The following is a 17,529-nucleotide window of genomic DNA, read 5'->3' as shown; positions in this document are numbered from 1 at the left end:
TTAACCGCATATCTGCAGGTTAACAGCGTTATTTCTGGCGACAGATTCCCTTTAAGGGTATGTGCCCTTGGTCAGGAGCTGCCTGTGGCCCCGATGCTGCGGGATAGCTGCGTGGCTTCTACCTTCATTTTATACAAATGAGCGGCGTGATTTTTTTTTTAACATGCGATTTTCCTCATAGTTGTTAATCTATGGGGAAAGTCCACATGCAGACCCACAAGTGAAATTGACATGCTGCGGTCCTGAAAGACACGCTGCATGTCAGTTTTCGCGGGTGATCCGCAGGTGCACAGAGACGCATAGAGGAGATGGGATTCCGCTGCGGCTCCTGACCGTGGGCACATACCCTAAATGTGTTTTTCTTCTAAACTCTGCAGGTGAGTTGTGGCTGGAAGAAGTCATTATGTTGGTCTGTGCCGGATAGAAGAGACTGGAAAAGTGAACGCTGCTGTAATAGTGGGGAAGGATGTAGCCTTCCCTAGGCACTGAAGTAGTTAAGGAAAATGTTCCCTTAGTTAATCCTCTCTGAACTGTGGTAGGCCAAGCTAAGGGGTTAGCTTCAGTGGTCCAGTCAGTAGAGTAGAGGGGGAACTTAGTGCCCGGATCAAGCCTTGAGTGATATAGAGCTTGTTCCTGGCATAATTCATTGTGGGCTGCAGTACCTGTAAACAGCCACAAGATGCCACTGTCCTGGGTGCAGATGTCAGGTTGAGTCTGCTAGCAGTGTTACAGACAGGGATGAGTTAATGCTGTGTGATGACAGCTCACTGAGGGTGGGCACATTAGGAAAATCTCTGTTTAGTTTCCAGAATCAGGAAGTGATTCTTCAGTAAGAGATTGGACAGCAAATCGTTCAGGCAGCCTGACTATAGTGGCTGCTAGGGTAGACGGGAGCTCCATACCCTCAGACAGTGGGATCACCAGTGTGCAAGTCTCCCCACACAAGAGCACGAGTCCTGTCAGCCGGCCGGAGAAACTCATCAAAGGTAGTGAGGACCCGGGGCACTTCTAGTCTGCAGGAAGCAGAGGAAGATAAATAGGACTCCAAGCTAAGATGTGGGGGAGAGATATCGGATCCAGGTCACTGTCAGTATTACAGAAGAGTCTCTTGGGCCAGAGATTAGAGTCACAGAGATGCTTCACTTAAAGAGGGAATCAGGGCTGAAGGAGTTACCAGCACCTGTGAGAGAGATGATAACCTGTCGGGCCTTATCCATTATATCTGCCTGAAAATATTGTACATATTCCTCTTCCCCAAGTAAAGTCCAAGTTCTGGTTAAGAACCTCGTGTCCTCTGAATTTATTGCTGCCCTGGTCCCAGAAGAGAAATGCCTGGAGACAGCCGCGATCGGATGGCTTGAAGTAAGTGAAGAGCACTACATACACAGCCACACTTCAGAGGGAGGACACGTATTGTCTGTAGGGTGCCATAGCGAGAGGGGGCTACAGCTCGCCCACGACTACCTCGCTGGGGCACCTTACACTGTCACCATAAAGAACATCAGCTGTAAGTCACTATATTATATATACTTGAACCGCAATCCCTTATATGTTCTACAGGACTGGTAGTCACTGTATGGTGTTAATATTGGTCTTTTTAATATTATGTTTTTTATTTCTTTTTTTACTTAGTAACAGCAGGGGCGTATCTAGAAAAGGGTGGGCAGGACATTTGCCCCGGGTGCAGCCACAAGGGAGCGCCGTCGGTTCGTCTAATGTGGTGGTCCGAGGTGTCACTCAGGCGGCAGCGTTTTGCTGCCCCTTGGGAGTAGGATTCAACCATTTTCCACTCCAGCTGTTAAACTGACAGCCAGCGTGGAGAACATGCTCAATACTGGCTCCCTGCACTCAATTTTCCCCACATATGGGGTATCAGCATGCTCAGGAGAAATTGTACAACAAATTTTGTGGTCCATTGTGTTACCGTTGCGAAAATAAAAAAAAAATTGGGTCTAAAGTAACATTTTTGTGAAAAAAAAGTTAAAATGTTCATTTTTTTCTTCCACAGTCCAAAAATTCCTGTGAAGCACCTGAAGGGTTAATACACTTCTTAAATGTGGTTTTGAGCACCTCGAGGGGTGCAGTTTTTAGAATGGCGTCACTTTTGGGTATTTTCTGTCATATGCAGGTTCATCTCACAAAATTAGAATATCATCAAAAAGTTGATTTATTTCAGTTCTTCAATAGAAAAAGTGAAACTCATTATAAAGAGTCATTACAAACAGAGTGATCTATTTCAAGTGTTTATTTCTGTTAATGTTGATGATTATGGCTTACAGCCAATGAAAACACAAAAGTCATTATCTCAGTAAATTAGAATAATTAACAAAAAACACCTGCAAAGGCTTCCTAAGCGTTTAAAAACGTCCCTTAGTCTTTTTCAGTAGGCTCCACAATCATGGAGAAGACTGCTGACTTGACAGATGTCCAGAAGGCAGTCATTGACACACTAAGTCAATTTTGCATTTCAATTGGAAATCAAGGTCCCAGAGTCTGGAGGAAGAGTGGAGAGGCCACAATCCAAGCTGCTTGAGGTCTAGTATGCAGTTTCCACAATCAGAGATGGTTTGGGGAGCCATGTCATCTGCTGGTGTAGGTCCACTGTGTTTTATCAAGACCAAAGTCAGCGCAGCCGTCTGCCAGGAAATTTTAGAGCACTTCATGCTTCCCTCTGCCGACAAGCTTTTTGGAAATGGAAATTTCATTCTCCAACAGGACTTGGCACCTGTCCACACTGCCAAAAGTACCAATACCGGGTTTACACACAACAGTATCACTGTGATTGATTGGCCAGCAAACTCGCCTGACCTTAACCCCATAGAGATTCTATGAGGTATTGTCAACAGATGAAAGACACCAGACCCAACAATGCAGACGAGCTGAAGGCTGCTATCAAAGCAACCTGGGCTTCCATAACACCTCAGCAGTGCCACAGGCTGATCGCCTCCATGCCACGCCGCATTGATGCAATAATTGATGCAAAAGGAGCCCCGACCAAGTATTGAGGGCATTTACTGAACATACATTTCCATAGGCCAACATTTTCAAGCTGTTGTTATAAAGTATTCTAATTTACTGAGATAATGACTTTTGTGTTTTCATTGGCTGTAAGCCATAATCATTAACATTAACAGAAATAAATCTTGTATTGAAGAACTGAGATAAATTAACTTTTTGATGATATTCTAATTTTGTGAGATGCACCTGTAGACCAAGTCACTTCAAATGTGATGGTCCCTAAAAAAAAATGTTTTTGTAAATTTTGTTGGAAAAATAAGAAATTGCTGAGCAACTGTTAACCCTTATAACTTCATAACAAAAAAAAACTTGTTTAAAAAATTGTGCTGATGTAAAGTAGACATGTGGGAAATATTATTTATTAACCATTTTGTGTGACTTATCTCTCTGATTTAAGGACACAAGAATTCAAAGTTTGAAAATTGCAAAATTTTCAAAATTTTCCCCAAATTTCCGTTTTTTTCACAAATGATATTGAACAAATTTCATCACTGTCATAAAGTTCAATATGTCACGACAAAACAATCTCAGAATCAGGGGGATCCGTTGAAGCGTTCCAGAGTAATTACCTCATAAAGTGACAGTGGTCAGAATTGTAAAAATTGGCCCGGTCATTAACATGCAAACCACCCTCGGGGGTAAAGAGGTTAAACAGTTTCATCCACACTCAATGCACTCAGTATCATGTCATACCTGGACATATATAGATACTGGCTGGATTATAAAGCTTTGTATATATAACCTTATTTATTATAGTGATGGCTAGACCTTACAAATACAAGCACTTTTTACCTATTTCCTCACAAGCTCTTGTGAGCAGGGCCCTCACTCCTCTTCTTTGAATTGTAAAGTAATGTATTGCTCTTTAATGTCTGATATTATTTGTACATTTCCCCCCTGAAATCAATGAATATGGTGGTGCTATATACTGCTAGATAATTATTATTAATAGTAATAGCACCCACAAGCTTCTTTGATCCCATTCTTTACCTCTGCTGCCTAGGATGTTAGCAGAATCTGACTTTCCATCGGAAGCGGTATTATAGGCTGGGATATGTCTGGCATATAGTGTAGAATTATGGATAAATACACTGTGTTCCAAATTATTATGCAAAAAGTGTTTAGGAGTGATAAGGTAAGAATTTTTTTGTTTGTCAATTAAACTCATTGATGGTGATGTGTGTCAGGGATCTTTATATCACTGTAAGCAATTGCAGACACCTGTGCTAGATAGTTTGGCAGGTGTGTCCAATGAAAGGCAAGACTGTCCCACATTATTAAGCAGCCTACATTTTCTGCCAAAATGGGAAAGAAAAAGGATGTGTCGGCTGCTGAGAAGCAACAAATTGTGGAGTGTTTAGGTCAAGGCATGACTACAATCAACATTGCCAAGACACTTCATCCTGATCATCGCACAATCAAGAAGTATGTAGCTGATTCACAGTACACACGTGTGCGTGCTGATAAGGGAAAATTGAGGACTCTTTCCTACAGGCAATTACGTCAGGTTAAAAGAGCAGCGGCAAAAAAGCCTTGTCATAGCAGCAGACAAGTTTTTGAAGCTGCTGTTGCCTCCAACGTCCCCCGAACAACAAGATGCAGGGTCCTTCAGAGGTTTGCAGCTGTGCGTAAGCCATCCTGTCGACCTCCTCTATCCACAAGCAGAAACGGCTCCAGTGGGCCAAACAATACATGAAGACTGACTTCAAAACTGTTTTGTTCACGGATGAGTGCCGTGCAACGCTCGATTGTCCAGATGGATGGAGTGGAGGATGGCTGGTTGATGGACACCCCATGCAAACACGGCTACGGCGCCAACAAGGAGGAGGTGGAGTAATGTTTTGGGCTGGAATCATTGGGAGAGAGATTGTCGGCCCCTTTAGGATCCCTGAAAGGGTAAAGATGAACTCCATAAAGTATGTTGAGTTTCTCAAACAGCACTTCCTTCCATGGTTCAAGAAGAAGAACCGTGCATTCCGCAGCAAGATCATTTTCATACATGATAATGCACCGTCTCATGCTGCACATAACACATCTGCATCTGTGGCTGCTATGGGCATAAAAGGGGACAAACTTATGGTGTGACCCCCATGCTCCCCTGACCTCAACCCCATTGAGAACCTCTGGAGCATCATCAAAAGGAGTGTCTATGAAGGCGGGAGGCAGTTCACATCTAAGCAACAGCTCTGGGAGGGTATTCTGTCCTCATGCAAAACAATTGAAGCAGAAACCATCCAAAACCTGACAAATTCAATGGACGAGAGAGTTCAGAAGCTCCTTTCGAACAAGGGGTCCTATGTGCAAATGTAACATCACCTAGAATAAAGTTTTGAGTTGAAAACTGTTTGATTTCAGTTTGTAATAACCTGCTAATGCTTATAATTTCAAAAATGACCATTTTTTTGTTCTTTATTAAAATGAAAAGGTTGAAAACTCTGCTGTGCATAATAATTTAGAACGTGCATTTTGAGTGCAGTTTGAGTTTTTTATTTTTTTAAAAATATACTGTTATCATAGGCAGTTTGTACAAAAACCTTTCAATTGTACTCTAATAGTTATTTGACTGGAAAATTACAATGACTGCAATTCAGATAGGTCATTTGGGAAAATCTGAGAAAATATTATTTGCATAATAATTTGGAACACAGTGTATTATAATTTCCATGCCAGTTTTCGATCTACTGATTAGACGTATTCTGCGGTCTCTCACTAGGTGGCAGTAGATGTTTATATTTGGAGTTACGGCCATTGACATAACTTGAAATACTTGAGCTTTGTTCTGACAGTTCTTCCTATTTTCTCTTTATTTTATTTTTTTTTAACAGATCTGTTTGCAAAACTGCAGGAATTGCCGACTTTGCAATTAGAAAGCCCAAGGGGAAGAAAAACGCATTGGAGCAGCATTTTATCAATAGCAGAGAGTTAATGGCTCCTAAAAATGTACGTTATTCATGGCCCTCAGTATGTTGTAACCTCATATTTGTCAGGCGTCTCGACATGCTGCTAGGACTTCATGTACTGTACCAAAGACTTCCTGTCTCTTCACTTTTAGCCCAGAGCAGAATACTTATGAGCTGTTATCACTTACATTTCTTTAATCTTGTAATCTGATGCTCATAGTTTCATCTATTGTTATTTGTCCCATTTTCATTTTAGTCTGAGATGTGAGAATACTAGAACGGGACCCCCTTTGTAACGGTCAGCGTCGGATTACAGTGAAGACACCTCCCTTCCCGGGGATCAGACATACTATATATTATCATCCTGTAGAAGATCATAAATGTCCGCCTTGGAAAAATAAACAAAAACCTTTAAATTGAATCGTCTATGCACGATTTTCCAGTTAGTAAAATGTTTGCATTTATTAGGACTCATTGAGACATTCCTTTTTGTTCTGCATAAGAGAAACAATGATCAATTTTCACCAGTGATTTTATATTCTGATTTTATCCAATTTTCTGTCCATTTTTTGCTATTACTATAGAATCAATTTTTCTTGTTTGTAAGAAGGGAGAGAGAGAGAATTTTTTTAAGTTTCTCATGAGTTCGAGTCTCCATTATTTTCAATGGGGTTCGGGTTCTGATGGAAGTTCCGGTACTGCTCTGGTACCCGAACCAAACTTTTTCAAAAGTTATGTACCAGAAACGAACTTCCATCGGTCTGCCCATCCCTACTCAGCACCTATGGGAACCCTTTCAAAACTGTTGGAAAGCCATTCCAGGTGACAACCTGCTGAAACTGCATGAGAAAATGTCAAGGGGGTGTAAAGCTGTCATTAGACTAAAAGGGGATTACTTTGAGGAATCTAAGGTTTAAAGGAGTTTTCCAGGACTTTGATTATTTTTACCTATGGGTCTAAAAACTTACAGGCATTTAGTTGCTAATGGACAGTTCCTGGTGGCAATTCTGTGGCTTCCGGTGACATCACGTCAACAGAGCAGCTTCTTCTTTTCCGCTCTGCTCTGTCAATGTGGCGTTTCTGACGATGTCTTGCTGATTGACCGCCTAACTGCAAGGAACCGGCTGTCAATCAACATGACATCATCAGTGACGCCCTGTCAACAGGTCAGAAGAGCTGCTGTGTTGATGTGAGGTCAACTGATGCCACAGAATCGCTGGCAGGGGTGGTCCGTGACCACTCTGAGATGGCAGAGATTGGCGCCGGGCAGAATAGACAGGTAATTAAAAACTACCTGCCTGTAATTTTTTAACCCCGTAGTGAAAAATAAGCAAACTCCCAGATGACCCCATTAACCCATTTTCTGGTTTGTTTCACATGTGTTTCTTTACTGTTTATCTACAGTGTGTACATTCCAACAAAAACAAGGAAACCATTGCATGAACAGATGTGTCCAACACTGTGACCGGTAATGTGGAAACATTCCCATAGACTATAATGGATATGTGTTCTATACATGAAAAAAAACCTGACTGACCTTGTGAATGAGGCTTTAGCATTATGAAGCATACTAGGGTCAGTAATTCTCTCACTCTGTTCCATCAAACGCAAGAGGTTTCTGAGATGAGATGTAAACTATACGCTCTTTAGCCTATGAAGCTGCTCCGTTCATACCAGTTAGTCTGAAAATCACGGTCTGTATTTGTACCGTGGTTCATGGCCATTTGATTTCAGCTTAATACTGAGCACTTTCTGCTCTATTTTAGCTGCTTCCTTATGGGCATTCACCAAAATCTAGGAAGAATGGACTCAAATGGAGCAGAAATCTCTGAGTCCTACAATGTAGTGTCCATCTGCATTGGGGCCCAGAGGGGGTTTAGGAACCCAGTAAATTACTTACTCATTAGGTCATTTTACAGTGGGTGGATCTATGTAAAATGGTATTGAGCATCAGGCTTGGACTGGCCCATAGGAAAACAGGGGAATCCTCCGGTGGGCCACCACCCTCTTATATGAGCAGTACTTGGCACTGTATACTTGAATCACGATGTACAGACAAAGGCAGCATCTTATTCATTTAACAATCTACCCAGTTCATTGTAATATAAATTTGTGATTAAGGATAATGTCACATTTGCATGTAGTTGAAAAGTGGGGCCCTGGAGTTGGTTATTGGTGGGCCCTTGGCACCCCAGTCCGACACTGTTGAGCAGTATAATGCCTCAGATCAGGAACTGTGTAACATTGCAATTTGAGTGAATCCCCCAAAAAATTGAGCATTAATGTGGTATCGGACAACTTGTTTTATAGTCGGGTAGGGCAGACTGCTAATGGCAACCAACTAATTATGAAAACAATTCTAAAAATAAATGGAGAAAAAGACAACCTCAAATTGATACAAAAACAATAAAGCAAAGTATTTACCCATTGGTTGTTTTTCCTATTATTTTTTTTATTTATGACTCATTAATTCTGTATAACTATTAAATTGTGTAAGATTATCATCCGCAGCGTTTCAGAATCAAACATACACGGCTAAATCATGTAGCCAGTGTCTGATACATGCTGTCTCTGGATAGGGCAGCATTTATCAACTGTCAGGTTTAGTGATGAGCGTGCATGCTCGTTACTCAAGATTTATGAGCATGGTCGGGTGTTTCCCGAGTATCTTCAACGTGCTCGGGTGTTATGTTTTAGTCAAGCTGTGTGCATGATTTGCGACTGTTTGACAGCTTTAATAAATGTGAGGAATGCCTGTTTCTTAGCCATACCTCACATGTATTAAACCTGTCAAACAGTCTCAAATCATGAGCACGGAGTGACTAAAACATAACACCCGAGCACGCTGAAAAAACTCGGCGAGCATGCTCAGGTTCCTTTTACGTGTGTGACATCGAAAGAATGAATATTGATATTAAATCTGATGGAGACCCATAGATAATATATGTATAAGATATGCTATGATATAGATGCATAAGCCCCCTACTGTACCTCCAGATGCCTCCAATGGCATGTAAGGGTGGTTTCATATGTTTTATGAGGCTGTTGATTTCAGGGCAGGAGACCCACAGACGGTCTGGACATTGTGGTCCATACTTAGACCGTGATTGTTGGACATGTGAAAGTCTCCACCTGCAATTGCTTCTAAATTTTAAGGTTTACACAATTTGCATATTTAATTTCCCACAGAGGCATGCAAGGTGTTTAAGTCTCCTCATACTGGCATGACAGACCAGGCATGTCATTCTCCACTAGGAGAAACTTTACCCCTTAGATCCAAGTCTTACCCTCTCACCCAGCCAAATCAGATCTCATACTTTGCACTGATGAGGGGCAATACCCCAAAACACCTTGTCTACAAATTGAGATTCTGATTTGGCTTTTATCTTAAGTCATATTTCAAGGCTCGTTAAAGGGGTTGTCCACTACTTTCACATTGATGCCCTATCTGTGGGATAGGGCATCAATATATGATCGGCCAGGGTCCGGCAAGCGGCTGTTATCCGTGCTGCCGGCAGCGGCCGCCAGCCGGAAGTCTTTCCCTGCGGTGCTTGGCCGTCAAGTTGTAGTGGCCGGTGCGGGGTACTGCACATCCGCCTCCCATTCAATTGAATAGGAGGCGGATGTGCAGAAAAAAGCGGCGGCCACTTACAACTTGACAGGCAAGCACCGCAGGGAAGGACTTCCGGCCGGCGGCCGCTGCCGGCACCACCGATAAAAGCTGATCGGCGTGGGTGCCGCATGCGGGACCTCGGCCGATCATACATAGGGCATCAATGTGAAAGAAGTGGACAACTCATTTAAAGGGTCGATAATGACTTGTAGGATTGCTACTTCCAATACGTGGCACTAGAGTTCAAGTCCTCTTTCTCTCTGAAGAGACAATTTGCACATTTAATTTCCCAGAGGAGCATGGAAGGCATTTAAGTCTCCTCATACTGGTGTTCCAGACCTGGCATGCCACTCTCCAGAAGGAGAAACACTACCCCTTAGATCCAAGGTTTACATTGGAATTTCTCCATATCCATATACAACAGATGCATGAAATCTGCTACAGAAGATTATTTATGATGCAGATTATGCATTATTGCAATGGGTGAAACAGCTGCAAATTTGGAAGAAATTCATGACAGATCGTGTATGTTGCAAATATAAAATTTTGCAGTATCCTTTAAAGCCCTTAAGCTTGAATTTTTGTTATCCCAGATTACAAATGTATTTGGCAAGAATATACAATATATGTGGCAGTGTGTGGTAAAAACACAGGATAACACAGAAGTAATGGTTATTTTATACCTTTATTTAAAAAGACGTATAGAAATGTCACAAACTGTTTTCCAAACAGCCTTTTTTAACAATGGCTGTTACTGTTCTCATATAATTTAGCTGCGTTCTAAAAGCTGAATCAGCTGCTGTGATGTGCGCTTCTGAAGTGTCGTTCCATTGCCAAAATGGTCATATTTGATCAGTGCAGCAATAACATTGCATCACCGAGCCTACCCACCAGCAAAAATGACGCCGTTTCATCTGATATTAACAGATGGCAGATATCTTATTCTTCAAAATTGGCCTCATTTGAATAGAAATGTTATCCCTGTTATTTCTCCCGCTCCTTCAATTAATTGCCGCTAGAGCAGAAAATCATATGTAATCAGTCACTGCATAATATAAAACTGCTGCAGCGCTCAGAGATTATATTATCACGTCCCCTTTTTTGTATTTTAAAGTCCATTTTATCTGTAGTTTAACAGATGTATTGGGGGGAATGATTTTGTCTCACTTACTAATTAATAAGTTCTCATATTTCCCAACTTTGAATGATAAGAAAGAGGGACAAAAACTGCAGTGCCTCTAGTGCGCTGACAGAATTTATATCTTAAGACAGTATTCTAACCTCAGCCAGTGCTTCCTATACATCCTCACAGACCACACAGCAATATTCCCCTAGTGAAGACCATTGGTGTTCCCACACAGTATAGCACCTATTTCATGCCCCCCTCCCCGCAGTGCCTTCCACACACAGTGTATTGTCCCTATATTGGATTTCCCACCACACAGTCTTATGCCCCCACAAGCCCAACCTACAAAGTATTTTGACTCCCCACACTGGTCTGCTACATTAACACACAGCGCAGCTACATCTACAAACAGTTTAGCTACATCTACACACACGCACTGCTCAACTACATCTACACACAGCACAGAAACATCTACATACACACACTGCTCAGCTACAGCTACACTCACAGCTTAGCTACATCCACATACAGCTCAGCTATGTCTATACACAAACACTACTCAAGTACATCTACACACACACAGATCAGCAACATATACACACACACATAGCTCGGCTACATCCACACACACGGCTCAGCTAATTTACACACACACTGCTCACCTACATCTACACACACAACTCTGCTACATCCTGCTCTTCTCCACTGTTAGTCCTGTTCTTTTCTGATGTCTAGTCATGTGACTGTCATCTGATACTAAGGTCCTGGCAAAGCTTTACAAAGAGTAAATGGGGAAGGAAAGACCTGTTGGCTCCTTGCTCCATCACTCAATCAATATATATATATTTAGCTATATCTGTGTCCTGTGGATACAGACACAACTCCACCCTCCCAGGGCAGTGGGGCAGCTCTTTAATTCCTGGAAAATCCCTCTGGATCTGTGTTGATTGGGAGGTAAACTGGCATCATGGTGGCTCAGTGGTTAGCACTGCAGCCTTGCAGCGCTGGTGTCCTGGGTTCAAATCCATATTGAAGGTTCCAGTGAGCACTGTTGGGGCCATAATCCCGAAGTGGAAAGATCATCATTTTACTATGAACTGGCCACGACCACGTGCTCCCCACAAGATTTCAGACAGAGGAGTAAAACGAATTAAAAGGGTTGTCCAAGAGCCAAGGAACACCTGTGGGGAGATACAGAAAGACCTGGAATCAGCAGGTACAATTGTTTCAAATAAAACAATAAGTAATGCACTCAACATCCATGGCCTGTATGCATGCTCACCACGCAAGACTTCATTGCTGAACAAAAAGTATGTTCAAGCATATTTAAAGTTTGCTCAACAAAATTTAGACAAGCCTGTGAAAGACTGGGAGAATGTAGTTTTGTCAGATGAGATGAAAATTGAACTCTTTGAATGCCATAATACCCAACATATTTGAAGGCCAAGAGGCACTGCACATCATCCCGAAAACACCTTACCAACAGTGAAAACTGGAGGTGAGAACATCATCTGGGGTTGTTCAGCTTACGGCTCTGGCAAGCTTCATATATTTAAAAGGAAGGATGAATGGACAAATGTGCTGAGACATTCTTGATGAAAATCTGATGGCATCTACCAGGATGATGAAGATGAAATGGGGTTGGACATTTCAGCAAGACAATGAACCCAAACACACTGCCAAGGAAACTCTCAATAGGTTTCAGAGAAAGAAAATAAAGCTGCTAGAATGGCCGAGCCAATCACCTGACCAGAATCCAATAGAAAATGTATGGAAGGAACCAAAGCTCAGAGTTCATAGAAGACGCCAATGGAACCTTCAGGAGTTGTAGAGTGTTTGTGTGGAAGAATGGGCCAAAATCACACCTGAGCAATGCATGCTACTAGTTTCTTCATACAGGAGGCGTCTTGAAGCTGTCATCACCAATAAAGGCTTTTGTATGAAGTATTAAATACATTTCAATAAGCATGTTCAATACTTATTCCCTGTGTCATTTCTCATTATTACACATGACTTAATTTATGGACATCTATGGTTTGATTTCTTTGCCTGTGTGGATTGGATGGGTTGTTATTGTCATCTGGTGAGAATTTCATGTCAATAGCACCTTCAGAAATATATTTACTTAGAAAACTGTATATATACAGCGGGTGAAATACTTATTTCACCCGCTGTATATATATATACACACAGTATAAGCATGCTTAAATCTTAAAATGGTTCCTCTCCAAGAGCTTTGTATCTCGCTGATTTTGTGACTGCTTTTGTCACATGAGTGCTGCAACCTATTACCATCTGTTGATGGGTTGCAGCGCTCATTTTACATAATATTACAAGATCTTCAGGGGATACAACTTTTGGAGCGAGGAGGGGAGCCAATTCAGGAAGTTACATAGTTATATTGTTAATACAGTTGAAAAAGACACATGTCTAATAAGTCCAACCAAAGGATGGGAAAGGACAAAGGAATCGCACAAGCACAGCCATAATGCATGATCCAGTCTGCACAAAAAGAGGAAATCTTTTCCTCCTGATCGCCATTGTTGATCTACTGGACAAAACATTTAGAAAACAACTTTCTCATTTACACAATTATGTTAATTTCTTCTTAAAAAGCATCTAAGCCTTTTTTTAAACCATTGATGGACGATTCCTGCTGTGACCTGCTCCTGAGACAGACTATTCCACAGATAAATATTCTTATGATACAGAAACCCTTTCTCCTCTGGAGATTGAACCTGTCTTTCTCCAGATGGAGGGGTTTTACGTTAAAGAATAGTAAGTATGCCTTTCTTTTATTTTCCTAGACTCACTTTCTTCTTACAGACTGACCTTTAGGCCACGGCCCCACTATCAGTATTTGGTCAGTATTCGGTCAGTATTTTTTCTCAGGAGTGGAAGCCAAAACCAGGAGTGGGTGATAAATGCAGAATTGGTGAGTTGTTTCTATAAGGCCACGGCCCCACTATCAGTACTGATAGTTACTCTAAGCAAGTACAGAGGGATCATTATTACTGTATAGGGGCATGAAGGGTGAAACTGGTATTGTGTGGGACACAAAAGGAGATTAGTATTACCATACAGGACACAGAGGGGCTTTATTACTGTCTAGGATACTCATTATTGCAATACATGGTTTGTACAGAAATGGGGGAGTAAGTCAAAGAGGTGTCTGTGTTACATTTTGCAGGGACGAGTTATGGGTTGAAGAAGTGATCATGGCGTTTTAGGCCGAATGGAAAAGGAAAGGAAAAATGAATGACCGCGATCATTGAGAACGTCACTGGTGAAAACCTGCACAGTGCACACATATATGGTCTGCAGAGCACTGGTGTAAAACTGATAGTACCATTATATGGACACTGTATGGTGGTGACATCAGTACTAGTACATTGGTTTTGGTTAATGATCAATATGGCGGCACTATCACCACTGTATATTCTGGTAATATTTGGATCTGCTCTGGTACTATGTGTTTGTTAGGTTAAGTTCCCATGATGAGTAGTTGATGAGTTTTTGACGTTGCAGCATTCTGCTGCATTTCTCCACCTATTCAGTACATTAGGTTACTTGCCTTTTTATTGCATTTTTGTCTCTTTTTGACTCTGCGGTTGTTGTCTCTTTGGTATATATTTCACCCAAACTTTTGGAACCCTTCTGGGATGCTCTTATACACATATTTCCCTCTCTATAGTGGAAGAAAGGGGGGCCTCAGTCTAAAAGTCCTGGAACTGTTTCTGGACACTGCAGCACTATTAAGCCCGTCATTGACTTCCACAAGGCGACTATTAAGCCCTCCACCGACCATATTGAATGAATCTGCTTTATTTTTGATACTTCCTCGTACTTTAATAAAACTTTAATGATCGAGTCATGTGTGGATTTTATGCGCTTTGTATTTTTAACCAGCGTATTTTCCTCATCTAATGCAATTCTATAGAGAAAATCTGCATACAAAGCTCCGCATAATTGCAAAAGAAATTGATTCTGTATGTTGTGGATTTCAGCGAAAATACTTAGCAAAACCTCATTGTAAAAACATAACCTTATTTTGCAATATTATTATTATGAAATCCAATAAAGCAGTATTATTGGAAATATATTTAGTAAATCTTAATTTCATTCAGGCAGCATAAAATTAGTATTAGAGACCCCAATCTGGGGAGAGGGGCGGCGACAGCATGGACTAGCATGCTTTGAAATTCCAGGACTGTATTTTATTCCCAGTCCATCCCTGGTCATAATCTCTAGAAAAAGCAAATGTTTCCACGTCTGAAGAACATTTAGCATCCAAACTCTGTTTTAAATATTTTATGGGGGAACAGACAGATGTAAAAGCCTGCCCTACTGATCAAAGCCATGGTTCTTCTTCCCATGCCTCAGTCTGTTACTGATGCTCAGCCTATGGTGTTGCCACCTTAATTGTTGCTAGGCAACGTCCTTTTATGGTAAGATGCCCCTTTAAGATTGCATCACCGGATTCCTAAATGACATCACTGATGACATCACTGATTCCCCCACCACAAGATTCCATCATGACATCATAATGCACCCCCAGCATTTATTCAAGTGCTTACTGCCCCGGTGTCATTGCTGTTAGTGATTGGCTTTATAGCTGGTGATATACTGACTGCGATTGGATTTGCTATTTGCTTGAAATGTCTGGAATTTCTCCAGTCAAACTTGAGAAGTTGGCACTACTCCAGGGGATTGTTACTACCTATGACCCTGACTTTGTGCTGCCACTACCCGATGGCGTCCTCAGCTTCACTTACCGGCTGGTTATGGAGCTAGTGAGAGATTGCCTGACCAAATACCACCAAGGTCGTATAAGCTCAGAATATCTTGAGCATTTACAGATGAACATCAGGACACTAGTACGACAGGTAAGAAGATAATATTCATAGAATACAAGCTATAAGTTCTTTTTTTATTTAAGTGGTGAAAAAAAAATCCGACTTAGTAAGAAAAAAAAATGAGCTTATGTCCCCATTTTCAGAGACCCGTAGCGTCTTCATTTTTTGGGATTTGGGGCTTGGTGATGGCTTGTTTTTTTGAGCCCTGAGCTTCCATTTTTATTTATACCATTTTAGTGTAGATAGGATATTTTGATCGCATGTTGTTACATTTTATTGCAATGTTGCATCGGCCAAAAAAACGTAATTGTGGCGTTTTGATTTTCTTCTGGTTACGCCATTTACAGATTAATTTAATTAATTTAGCTTATATTTTGACAGATTGGACATTTCTAAACACAGTGATACCAAATATGTTTTTTTTATATTTTTCAATTGTTTTATTTCCAATGAGGCAAAAGGGGCGCGATTTGAACTTTTGTGTTTTTTTTTGTTACTAGCTTCAATAGCCACCTTAGGAGATTTGAAGCTGCGATCATCCGGGGCTTCAGCAATGCTATGTATATCAGAAATCACAATCTTCTTTAAACGCCGGCGACAAGCCGGCATTCATAAAAAAATTAACAATGACTGGCACAGGGATTTTCTGCAGACCCCCGGCTGTCATGATAACACATCGGCAACCCGCGATCACGTGACAGGGGCGCAGATAAGAGGGACTTGTGATGCACTTTTGACTGGCACGTGTTAAATGCCGTTGTCAGTGATTGACAACGGCATTTAACTAGTTAACAGACAAGATCCACCTGTGTCCATTTGAGGCATATGACAGTTGAGCACATCAGCTTTTGTGTGCGGGGAAAGATGTGGGCTCTGGCGCTGCCTAAAAAAGGCAGAAATACAAGCTTGGACGTACCTATATGTTCAAGGTTGTAAACGGGTTAAGATTCCATCACCGGATTCCATGATGACATCACTGATGACATGTTAATATTCCACCACAAGATTCCATTATGACATCATAATGCACAGCCACTATGTATGCAATGTTTACTGCCCCGGTGACATTGTTGTCAGTGTTTGGCTACGAAGCTGGTGATATATTGACTGCGATTGGATTTTCTTGAAATGTCTGAAATTCTTCCAGACAAACTTGAGAAGTTGGCACTACTCCAGGGGATTCTTACTACCTATGACCCTGACTTTGTGCTACCACTACCCGATGGCGTCCTCAGCTTCACTTACCGGCTGGTTATGAAGCTAGTGAGAGATTGCCTGACCAAATACCACCAAGGTCGTATAAGCTCAGAATATCTTGAGCATTTACAGATGAACATCAGGACATTAATACAACAGGTAATTAGCAGACAATCTGTGCAAAGTGTGTAAAAATAATAGAGGATAATATTAACAAAATGCAAGTTCATTTACATAAAATATGTATTTTGGCCTAGACCAATATAATATATAGTCTATACCAAATACCCAGATAGGTAGTAATTGTAGCTGCAGATAGCAGGAGTAAAATGGTAACATAAATGGCGTCCTACATTCTCCACTTTTTCTCATTATTTTCCTTTATTTCCATCTTTATAGGCTGAAGAAAGATCCCAAAGTGCAGATTTGGCCTTTTTTAAACAATTGGCCCAAAATGCCCTGTACGTATTCCTGTATGTACTAGATTATCCGGCCCATTCACTGGAGCGCCTGGTAAGGATCCCTCATCTTCTATATCTCATGTCCTTATTGTATGATCTTCTCCAGATTACCAGACATATGGCAGAATGGCAGATTTTTCGTTTTAGAGGCCTCCCTGTCTGCTCCAGGCAGACGCAGGGTATTTATGGCAGTCTGTCTCTGCGGCTCCATCCTCTGAGGTGACAGTCTGTACTCAGTGGTGCGGACTTTGTATATCACCTCTGTCTTCCTATAAATTCACAATCTTCCTTCTTGTAAATGCTGCAGTTCTGATAATAGATGTTATTGGAGAACCATGGTATATACTAGTCCCTTATA

General features: G+C 41.4%; 1 long non-coding RNA gene across 1 annotated transcript; it reads left to right on the top strand.

Moving 5' to 3' along the window:
- The first annotated feature begins 761 nt into the window (after nucleotides 1-761).
- LOC141264213 (uncharacterized) lies at nucleotides 762-6,388 on the top strand. The gene is made up of 2 exons (XR_012319834.1): nucleotides 762-1,507; nucleotides 5,844-6,388. It is a non-coding gene; the product is annotated as an uncharacterized lncRNA (long non-coding RNA).
- Nucleotides 6,389-17,529: the final 11,141 nt, after the last annotated feature.

Source organism: Phyllobates terribilis, unplaced genomic scaffold, assembly GCF_046119375.1.
Source record: "Phyllobates terribilis strain yellow unplaced genomic scaffold, ASM4611937v1 Scaffold_4__5_contigs__length_816908805, whole genome shotgun sequence".
Taxonomy (NCBI): domain Eukaryota; kingdom Metazoa; phylum Chordata; class Amphibia; order Anura; family Dendrobatidae; genus Phyllobates; species Phyllobates terribilis.
This window is presented reverse-complemented; position numbering and strand designations above follow the sequence as displayed.